Source organism: Echinops telfairi, unplaced genomic scaffold (genome assembly GCF_000313985.2).
Source record: "Echinops telfairi isolate 266 unplaced genomic scaffold, ASM31398v2 ScPeMD7_7435;HRSCAF=8473, whole genome shotgun sequence".
In the NCBI taxonomy this organism is placed as follows: domain Eukaryota; kingdom Metazoa; phylum Chordata; class Mammalia; order Afrosoricida; family Tenrecidae; genus Echinops; species Echinops telfairi.
In genome coordinates, this window is record NW_022111335.1 from 206,563 (window position 1) to 218,815 (window position 12,253).

Below are 12,253 nucleotides of genomic sequence, written 5' to 3' on the forward strand. Positions count from 1 at the left end.
GAGGGGGGAAATGAGCAGCCAATATTAAGGGCTCAAGTAGAAGGCAAATGTTTTGAGAATGATGAAGGAAACAAATGTACATATGCGCTTGACACAGTGGATGGATGTATGGATTGTGATAAGAATTGTACGAGCCCCCAATAAAATGATTAAAAAAAGAAAGAAAGAAAATCTCAGCATGCAGCTCTGTGCTTTCCCGGGGAGATGCACCGTGCAGTTGCCTGTTGCAACTCAGCCTTTTTTGACATGAAGAGAAGGTGTCCATAGAATGTTCTAAGCCACTCAAGTGTTCCTTTGCAAATGACCAGAAGCAAAGCCTGAGCGCCTAACAATTAAAAAGCAAACAAACAAAGAACAGATAAGCACATTTTGAAATGCTTCATTATATTGTCCATACTCTTTCTGCCATTTCTCTTAGATAATAAATTTAAAATGCAAGGATTTCCCCTTAGAACGTATGAATAAATTTCTCCCTCATTTGTCCTTAATTATCTGTTGCCAAGACAGCTCAAGCATGGGAACATGAGTAGGGACGGTGCGGTATCAGACAGTGCTTTGTTCTGGTGTGCACAGGGTCCTGTGGGTCAGAACTGACTCAATAGCACCTATCCACAACAAACATATGACCCAGAACTCCCATCCTGCCTTCATTCAGGACACAACGCTTTAGTGGGAAGAAAACATTCTAACTGCCCAATGATTGGTCTACTTCCTTCAGGACACCTCTCCTGGTGAGTAATTGTGTAGAAATTCTAAAAGGTTACAGGGTGATGACCAAGGCTCATATAAAAAAAGTTGTGTGAAAATGCAAAGCGATACTTGTGAGAAAAAGGGCAAATAAGTTTTGTCAGATATTTATTTACTGCTTTAAATCCTTCATGACTTTGTACCTATATTCTTCAAGGGTAGCAAGGGATGTCCTGAGAATTTAATTTGGTAACTATTGTTCATCCAGCACACAACCTGATCATGCCCCTTCCAAAATATTTTGTTCCAAAATCTCAAAGGATATTAAGAGAGAACATATTGTGTGTTCCTCAAAGATATAAAAAGTACACTTTTTACATTTCTGTTTGTAGTATTATTCCTATCAAAAAGATATATAATCTACACATCTATTTTGTGTGTAAATAGAAAAATAAAATGAATTAATGTGTGATGATAATTTACTGTAGAAAGTCACACACACACACAAAAGAAAGTCACATAATACATGTTAGTAATGGTATTATTCTTGTGACCTTCACAACACACCTAAAACACTCAGGTCTGTTCTAGGAACAGAACACACATATCTCAGACATCATGCAACTTCATTTATTGCTATGTAGTAGGAGGGCATGCAAATCTACCCCTCCCTCTGCTGATGAAATCCAACCCAGCCCAACCCTGCAGCTCTGGAAGTGCTCCTGGATTCTCAGGAATCCCCACTCAGTGATCAGGACTGAGCACAAGGCAGACAGCCCGGAGTCTGTGCTGAAAGGGATTTTCCTTTCTGATATTTTAACAGATCATTTTAAAAAATCAAGAACAAGTTTGTGTGCCTGGACGTTGAGTGAGATACAAGGTGGATATGGCTGATGGTTTTCCTGCTTAAGATATCTGTGCTTGCAAATGTCGAGAGAGAGGTTCAGCTAGGGGAGTATAGGGGTCACTTGGGGCAGTCTGAGACTCTCCTGTGCAGCCTCTAGTTTCCTCTTCAGTAGCTATGTCATGATGTGCATTCACCAAGCTTTGGGGAAGGATCTGCAGTGGGTCTCAATAATTAGTCCCAGGGGGTGGAGGTGGTACATAATACAAAGACTCTCTGAAGGGTTAATTCATTATTTTCAAAGACATCTCCTAGAACATGTTGTATCTGTGTACGAACAGCCTGAAATTCGAGGACATGCCTTTGTATTACTGTGCTACCATCACAGTGAGGAGAATTCAGATTTAAACAGGATACAAGCCTCCCCTGCAGGGAGAACACGAGGCACAAGGGGGCGCTCAAGACGCACAGAGCACAGGCCTTTGTCCAGGAGCAGGTGCAGATGGAGATTCAGGACTGCTTTCCTGTTGTGGTATTGGTGTTCTTCTCCATCTCTCAGAGAATCTCTGTATTTTAATATTAACATGCAGTGCCTGTCCCTGATATTTCTACATTAAAAAGTTGTATTATGACAAGAAAACCTTCTGTATGGAGGAAAATTAGTCAGCCGGTTGGTCCTCAGGATCAGCGTCCAGAAGAAACTCAAGGACACTTGGAGGTTCGGATCTAATGAAGATGGAGCGATTGGGTGCTGCTAGAGGTTAGAATTTCAATGGGATCAGAAATAAAGTTTATTCAAACTCTCCAAATGGTGCCTGAAGAGAAAGATGGTGATAAACTGCTGAAAGGGCAGACTGAGAGCAGAGGCTTCCATAGAATTCCCCGATTGTGACATTGAGTTCCAGGTTAGAGTTATGCAGGCGGTAGGTAGGTAATGTACCACATTAACGCAGAATGTGGCTCCAATATGGCTCTTATCTTCAGTGGGAAGTGTGCAGGTCAGACTCAGCGCTGGTCCAAAGTCTTTTTGTCTTTATCTGGTTTTGTCTCCCTTGTTCAGCAAGATGACATGATTCAGGAATGTTTATCCTTCCCAATGCAAGTCTGTTCACATTCTCAATATGCCATGTTCATGGATAAGGATGCTCAAAAACAAGGAAAAGTCAATACTAACCAATACTATCTTTAAATACAATTCAATTCCAATCCAAATGCCAACTTAATCCTATAAAGAAATGGAAAAATAATCACTCACTTTATATGGAGAATCCTAGGACAATCAAGGGACCCAAAAAGACTGAGAACAACTTAGGGGAACACACACAAACCAACTACAAAACTATTACACAGCCACAACTGTCAAAACAGCCTGGTACTCACTCATACAATGATAGGTATGTTGACCAATGGAACAGGATAGAAAAGTATTAATCCATCCATATACAGGCAACGGATCTTCATCAAAGTCTCAAGGAGTTCAACAGATGGTGCCGTCACAATGGGATCTCCACCTTCAGAAGAATGAAAGGCAACTAAAACTTCCGTACAAAAATGAACACGAGTTGGGTCAAAGACCTAAATGTAAATCCAAGAGCTATAAAGACCATCTATAAGGAAATAGGAACACATGTAAGTGTCCCATTTGCAGGACACTCATACACTATCAAACATAGCAAAGGAATTACACACAAAGAAGCCAACATAGATGAGAGTGACTTTCTAAAACTCAGACATTTGTGACTAGAACAGTAAAAAAATAAGCCGAACAACAAACAAAAGATTCTTGTAATTTTAAACAGCAACGTTGAATGTCTATTCCATGTACAAAAATAGACAAATGGAGCAAATATGATTGCAATTTCCTTGGAGCCATAGTTTCTATAATTTCCACCTTTCAGAATTTTGAGAGCTGCAGTGAACCTTGATTACGTGACCGACCAAGCCCAACCCCAGGTGAGATCCAGAGCACAAATGGAGAAGCTGTCTTTGGCTGGAGAAGCTCACATTTCAATTGAACCAGAGTCCCCTGGGTAAGGGACATTTGAAAGAGTGTCAGCGCTCATTCTCTTAATGTTGAGGATCAGTGGCATGGATGGACCTAACTTTAATGGAGAGTGTCTGTTGGGTCTCAAGAAAATATGTTTGGGTTCAAGATCTAAAACACTGTTCTTGGCTTTTCTTCTTACTCTGATTATTTTCTTAAATGATTATTTTCCATCTACTGCTCTACTAAATCTTTATACTTGAAATCAGGACTCGACTGATTTTGCATCATTTTGGATATTACAATAAACAAAGATTTGTGTGTGTGTCTCTGTTCAGAATATTGCATTTTTAGAGACTATAGAGTTAAAATATTATCTTTTCTGGGGCCCAACTTTTCTAGGTGGCACGTTTTCCCTGAAACACTATGACACTTGAATATCTTTACTTATATTGAGGTTGACCTCAGTCATCAGGCTGTGGGCTGAAGTGTGTCTATTGCTTGTAAGAGCAGTGGAGTTGGGGATGACCATGACCCAAGGTTGGAAAAATCCTGGCTGAATAAGCTCAGTAGCAGGACAATGTCTGCTGGAAACATTCTGCCAGAAGCTTCGGGTCATATGTGCATAAATAAAATGTAAAGCTAGGGGTGGAGCATGTCCTTTCTACCCAGTGTCTGGTTTACCCTTTCCTGATCTTTGGAATCTGGACTAACCAGACCCCACCACCACGTGATTCATTTCCTCAAACTTTAATGAATTTCTGTTGGATGTTGCAGTGATTCTTAGAACCCAGATACATGAGGGGATATCCTCAAGGGCAGAGTGGGTGGGAATTGGAACTGTATGGTTTCATAGAAGAGTTGGACCTTTGTGGCATTATCAACCCCAACTCTTTGTGACTTCTAAAAGAGGTTACTCCCACACAAGGAAAACTCCTAAGACTATGAGGAGTTTACTTAAGAGGTATCAGGGTATACATTTAAAAAATGGGTCTTGGAGAGTGTGAGATCTGAAGATGCCTTAGCATCCAATTGATGGTTTCAACAAACTATATCCTGCCCACTCTCTGGGGCCCAGGACATATAGGAGCCCTAGCAGGGCAGGGGCTATGAGGGGCTAGAAGGAGAGAACACTTGGCTCAGAAATCCTGGGCATTCGTTGACCTTTACCACACACCAGCCTCTTGAGGAAAACCTTCTTTATTATAGAGTAACATGCATATAAATTCAAACAGTTACACTACAATGGGCTCAGAAGGAAAAGGGGAGCCTGATCTCTATCACTTTCTGCTTAGAAGGACAGGGCTCCCTCATGCAAATTATTCTTCAGGCACTAAGGTCAAATTAACCCTTGGGCTGGGAAGGCTCTCATTTCTCTTTAGACAGGGCTGTAGGTCCCTTGGGAAAGCACAGGTGTGGTCTAAAGATGCTATTGGTGTGTGTTCTCCTGTGCCTGGTGACAGTTCCCCAAGGTGAGAGATTCAGATATCTGACTTAGGTCTACAGGGACAGTTGTGACTGCAAGTGACTGATGTGGACCATCTGTTTTTGTTTGCAGGTGTCCTGTCCCAGTGCAGTTTCAGGAAGTGGATCCAGGACAGGTGAAGTCTTCCCAGAATATGTCCCTCACCTGCACTGTCTCTGGTTACTCCATCACCGGTGGTTACTGCTGGAGCTGGATCCGGTAGACCTTAGGGAAGGGACTGCAGTGGATGGGAGAGATGTGCTCTGAAGGTAGTCCATATTATAACCCGTCCTTCCAAAGCTGACTCTCCATCACCAGAGACACATTGAAGAATCAGTTCTCCCTGCAGCTGAGCTCCGTGACTGCTGAGGACACGGCCATGTATTACTGTGAAAGGGACACAGTGAGGGAAGTCAGTGTGAGCCCAGTCACAAACTTCCACTGCAGGGGAGACATTGGGCAGCAGGTGGCGCGCAGGACCCACTGAGTACAGACACACAGCCCTAGACAGGCACAGGTGGATGACAGGGAGGATTTCCTGTTGGAATTAGGGCTTCCTCTCTTAGCTCTCATCATCCCCAGGGACATTTTTTCGTTTTATCTCTCTAAAGTTTCTCTTCACTGTACACTTGACAGGAGGAACCAACATTCTCTGTGTGCAGTACAAATATTAAAGGTGTCTGTGACCCTTCATTGTCATCTTATATGAACCATCCCTTCGTGAGAAACAGATTATCATGGGCATTCTCACCCTATCTGTTACTCAAAATCTGTTGACAATGAGATGCAGGCATGTACAGATTAATGGATGTAGTGCGTGATTTTAAGTGTCCTGAGCTCATTGCTCAATTATACACCCCAGGATCAGGTCTGTGGAGGTATTTCTCTGCATTGCTCCCTGTGCATTGTGGGCAGTGATTTACTTACGCTCTCTGTGTCTGAGAAAATAATTGTGGAGACTTGTGAAGTTAACCTTGTGACATCCTCTTAGGGATCCTTGCTGTCCACTGTCTCCCTTGATGCAGAAATAAGGATTCCAGGCATAGAGATTCCCCTGACTCTTAGAACAGGTGAACTGGAATGCCCGCTCTGGTTGGAGGACTCGTTTCTGCGATCATTCATTGGGTCTCAGTGAAGGACACACTCATTGGAAGAACAACTTTGGTTCTAAAATAAGCAAGTGCGCCACAAGAGAAGGACATCGCAGGATCATGTATCTGAGTGTTCTGTGGAGTAGAGTATGGTAAATCTCTTCACATATTTTGAACACGTTATCAGGGGGGCGGGGGGGTTCTGGAGAAATACATCTTATTTGGTAGACTGTTAGCAAGGAAAAGGAATATCCTCAATGAGCTGCACAGACACAGTGGTGGCAAAAAAATGGTCTCAAACATAGGAGTAAGTGAGGGGGTGGTGCAGGACCTGGCAGTTTCTCTTTCTGTTCTTTATCTATCATGTCATCGTTATGAGTAAGAACTGAATCAAATGCAACTAAAAACATGTCTGATGGAGTGAGGTGCAGAAAATTGAAATTAATTTGATTACCCCAATGCAATTACCTAAATAATATAGTGCAACTTTTTTTAAATTCAGAAAGTGTTAAAATTATTTAGCAATTTAAATAAAAATATCATCCCAAATTATGGCAAATCTATATGGCTAACAAACAAGAAGGAAAAGAAGATGTAAGAAATTACAAATAAACACTATATACAAATTCACTATGCTGGTGACCTGGTGTATCTTACATTGGGATGCTAATAGGAAGGTCAGGAGTGTGAAACCACCAGTGCCTCCAAGAGAGAAAGATGAGGCTGTTTGATCCCCGAAAGATTTAGTTTCTGAAACCCTAAAGAGTACTTCTACTCTGTCCTAGAGGGTCACTATGAGTTGGAATTCACTTGGTGTCATTGGGTTATGTAATTGAATTTCTCAATGTGTATCTAATTTTGATTCTTCTTCTCCATTAGTTTGTTTTCTGTGTATTCTACATTTTGTTTAATCATATTTAATAATTTCCTACATCGTGTTTTAATTACGTCATCTTTTTCTGTGACATATTTTATGATACTATTTATAATCTACTTATTAACATGTTAATGGTTTTCTTTTTAAATATATTTTTATTCTGTGTACTTCAATTTACAAGGTAGATTTATAAAAGTAACCTTATTCTTTCTTACGTTTGGATTTTTCCCTTCTTTTGTAGTGTAAGGTCACCATAACAGTATATTTCTCTTAAACCAATGTCTGAGCTAACCAGCAAAAGCACAGCTTACACACAGGCATTGGATGCAACAGCAGTTAGCTCACACAGAGAAGAGATAGAGCCGACTGGCTCATCCTCAGGAGTAGGCACCAATCCCCACAGCCAACAGTTTCACTCTGCAGCCAGTGCAGGGATGGTGGGTTGCAAGCAAGAGCTGGGCCCCTCTTTTTTGCTGCAGTTGAAGAACAGTGTTCCCCCTTAACAGCAAAGATAACAAAATAGGGCTGTGAAAGAAAAAGAAAATTTAAAAAATGGGATTGTGCTGTGAGCTGAAATCTACTGAAAGGCAGGGAGTCGGTTTTGTTGTTGGTGTTTGGTATATCCCATGTCATGTGCATTACATCAGTTTTACAGTATGTTAGCGTGTGTTCAGCAGAAGGCACAGGGTATGTTGTTGGACACCAGTTATTACAGAGAATTTGGGGATCCAGGAAATCCTGGGAAAAGCAGTCAATCGGCAAGATCCTCATATTCCAGTAGCCAGACTGACACATTTTGTCCTAAGCACACCTGGGTCTGTTATGGACTCTGGGGAAGGGCAGCAGACTGCACTTGGCCTGCCAGTTTCCTCAATTTCCAATCCCTATTTGGGTTTATCTCAGAAATATTTTGTCATTGGCTTTAACATTCTTGAATTTTTGTTCTTTGTTTTCTCTGTTTTACATTAGATGAAACCCAGAACTGATGCAGATATAGAGATAGCAAAGAGAATAAGGGATTCTAGGGCCTACTGTGGGTAGGGGGTGGCGGGGATAAAAGGGAACAGATACCAAGGAGTTCCAGAAGGAAGAGGGTATTTTGAAACTAATTTAGGTAGCAGTTGTACAATATTGCTTGATGCACTTGAACTATGAATTGATATGATTATTACATTCAAATAAAATGGTTTGGGGGTAAATATGAGAAAATGAATAATATATTAAATAAAGACTATTCCAATGGTAACAATTTTTTAAATTCAAATTTCTAACTTATATACAATCTCTGTTTTGGTTCAATATTTTAGCTAGTTTATTGAAGTATTGTACCAGCAAGGCATTCCTTCAGTTTATGATTATGCATACAAAATTATCTTTCATTTTTTTAACTTATTTTTCTCATGGTACATGTTTAGGCTACAAAATAATATTTTCAACATTCTTCTCATGCATAATTCAGTGTCATTAGATTATCATTGTGATCAACAATTGCCAACAGGTGTAAAATTTCCTATCACACACATCACACTATCATGATCCCAATTCTACCTTACAAATCTGACTAGACCAGAGGATGTACACTGGTACAGATAGGAATTGGAAACACAGGGAATCCAGGACAGATGATCCCTTCAGGACCAGTGGTGAGAGTGGCGATACCGGGAGGGTGTATGGATAGTGGGGTTGAAAGGGGGAACAGATTACAAGAATCTACATATAACCTCCTCCCTGGGGGATGGACAACAGAAAAGTGGGTGAAGGGAGACATCGGACAGTGTAAGATACGACAAAATAGTAATAATTTGTAAATTATCAAGGCTTCATAAGAGAGGGGGAGCAGGGAGGGAGGGAATAAAATCAGGAGCTGATAACAAGGGCTCAAGTAGAAAGCAAAGATTTTGAGAATGATGATGGCAACAAAGGTACAAATGTGCTTGACACATGGATGTATGTATAGATTGTGATAGGAGTTTTGTTAGCCCCAAATAAAATGGTTTAAAAAAACCCATGGAAAAAATAACTCTATTACTTTCATGCTTCAATTATTTTGAATAGAAATCTGCTTTAAGTACATTTCTCTTACTGTGGAAATAATTAAGTCTAAACTCTGTTCAATACCTTCATTGCCTTTCAGGGAGATTTCTTTCTTAATCAGTGTTTTATTGTGAAATATAACTCAATATCATATCTATATAAATATCTAAAGATCATCCTTCCTTTCACGGTGCCCACTTCAGATTGTTTGCAAATTGTAGCACTCTCTACCCCCAAAGCTGTTCACAGTGAGGGAGAGTCAGTGTGAGTCCAGACATAAAACCAGTCTCATGGACAAAGCTGACCTGAAGGGTTGCTATGGACCCACTACCTCTGGACCACGAGAAGAAAGAAGTGAGGACAGGAGCCTGGGTAAGGACTGCAGTGCCTGGTCAGCCAGAACTGCTGTGCTGACCACTATTGTACTCTACTGTCCATGGGAGAAACCTGCAAAGACAACTCCAGGTAACACTCCTGACCAATAGTCTGAAAGCTCAGGACCAGAAAAGTTGCTGTGCGACCCACAGACATTTGAATACTGTACAGTGTGAGCCCAGGAAACACCTCTCCTGTAAGTGATGGGATGCTGTCAGCAGGGGGCACTCTGAATATACTGACCCCAACAACCACCCTGGTTACTAATTCATGGGAGGAAAAGCGAGCTTCTTATTATTTCTGTGGTTTCTTTTAACCTCACAAACAACCCTGTTGTTAGGAAACCTTTTTATTCCAACTCTAAATATAGAAGATAACATTGAAGTATATTTAACTTCTTTCCAAATATTATGAAATGTAATAGGGGAAAGAATAAGTTGGGATGATGTATACTTGTTTCTGTATGTGTTCAGATGTATGAAAAGATTCAGGTTGAACTGGTCTTGATTCCAAACAGGGTGAGGATAGAGATTGTCTTTAATTTCAATAGATCACTTGGGTACTTTTAATGGGAATGCACCTAAAGTTACATTGAACATGAAATCTGCACAGATGTTCATATGATTGGTAGAGTCAAGACCTCACAGAGAGGACTGCGTTCTCCCAAGAACTCCACCAGCATCGTTTTCCTAGTCTGAGTCCCAGAGTTACAGGCTCCATTCAGCCCTTTCCACCTTTACATACAAGTGCACCTCCCACATGCAAATACCAGTCCCATGAAACCACAGCATACATGGACTTAAATTCATATTCCTTCTCACCCTGGAGAGCATTTTCTGGGTGTCACGATTCTTATCCACATGAACATGACTTGTGCGTGGGTTTTCTTCTTTCTGGTGGCAACTCCGGGAGGTGAGTGCTTCAGGGATTCACACATGAAGTCTGGGGATGCAGCATCTGAGCACATGACTCTATGTGTTTCTCTTTATTCTCAGGTGTTCTGGCCCAGGTGCAGCTACAAGAGTCAGGCCCAGGACTGGTGAAGCCCTCACAGACCTTGTCTCTCACCTGCACTATCTCTGGATTCTCTTTAACCAGCTATGATGTGTACTGGACCCGCCAGTCTCCAGAAAAGGGACTGGAATGGGTTGGTGCAATATGGAGTGGTGGGGGCACAAGATATAATTCAGCTCTCCAATCCCGTGTCAGTATCACCCGGGACATATCCAAGGGTGAAGTTTATTTAAAACTGAGCTCTGTGATTCCTGAGGACACTGCCATGTATTACTGTGCTAGAGACACAGTGATGGGAAGTCAGTGTGAGCCCAGACACAAACCTCCCTGCAACAGGCCGTGATTTCAGGAGATGCAAAAGAGAGAAGTCAGTGATATTTTCCTCTCAAAAGCTGTGGTTTCCACCACCTTGTCAGCATCTCTTTAGGGACACCAAGCACAGACTCTAGGGAACCTTTATCTATCTGAACATGCCTTCTTTTCATAGGAATTGGCTTGGTCTATGTTTCATCATTTATCCAAAGGCAGAATTCACAGAAATACCAGTATGTATTGATGAGATCTCAGTTGACAATTCAGGACACTAACTAATGCTGTTTGTTGTCAAAGTTAGAAATATTCCCCCCAAAAACCAAACTCACTGCCATTGAGTTGATTACAATTTATGGTGACACCCCTGTAGGTTTCCAGGATTGTGTTTGTGGGAGTAGAAAGCCCCATCTTTCTTCCTTGAGAGGCTGATGGTGTTAAACTGCAGACACACAGATCTCAGCCCAACACATGACCACTACTCCAGCAGCCTCGTTATAAAAATATTAATGCTGCAAAATATTCTCGTGTGAGCCCCACATTTTCTCCAAGCCATCAGATGGATGTCCAAAGTTTTATTCCAGTGAATGCTCACAAATGTACGTTTATGTAATAAGTTTAACTTAGAATGACCTGGATAATATTGTTGACATTGTTTGGTACCCTTGAGTTGGCTTCAACTCCCAGAGATCTCATGTACAACAGCATGAAATACTGCCTGGAAGTGCACTATCCTCACAGTCATTCTCCTGTTTGGACTCATCATTGCAGCCTTTGTGACAATCCATCTCCTTGAAAGTCTCTCTTTTTCAATGGCATTCTAATTTACCAAGCACAGACTATTCTTTGGGTTCTGGTTCCTCATGATGACATGCCCAAATAATAAGATAAAGTCTTACTCGAATGCTTCCAAGAACCATTCTAGATGTGTTTATTCTGAAAGACACCCACTTGTCCTACAGGCAGCCCATTATATATTTAATATTATTCTCTAACACCATAACTCAAATGCATCAATTTTTCCTTGGTATTTCTCTTTTTTTCTTCTTCTTTGTATGTGGGTTGGATTTTTTAGTTTTTATAATTTTGTTCTATTTTTTATCATTTTATTGGGGGCTCACACGGCTCTTATCACAATCCATCCAACCATTGGGTCAAACACATTTGTACATATGTTGCCTTCATCATTTTAAACAAAACCCATGTAGAAGAAGCACACCAGCCTGTGTGATCACGAGCTGACAAAGGGATCAGTTATCAGGCATCAAAGAGCAAAAAATCATATCATTGTATGCTCATCTCCATGATATGACCGCTGAAGACTAAGGTGCATAAGCAAATGTGGTGAGGAAAGATGATGGTGCCCGGCTATCAAAAGATATAGCGTCTGGGGTCTTAAAGGCTTGAAGTTTAACAAGCGGCCATCTAGCTCAGAAGCAACAAAGCCCTCATGGAAGAAGCACACTGGCCTGTGTGATCACAAGGTGTCGAAGGGCTCAGGTATTAGGCATCATGAGAACAAAAAATCTTACCATAGCGAATGAGGGGGGGAGTGTAGAGTGGAGACCCAAAG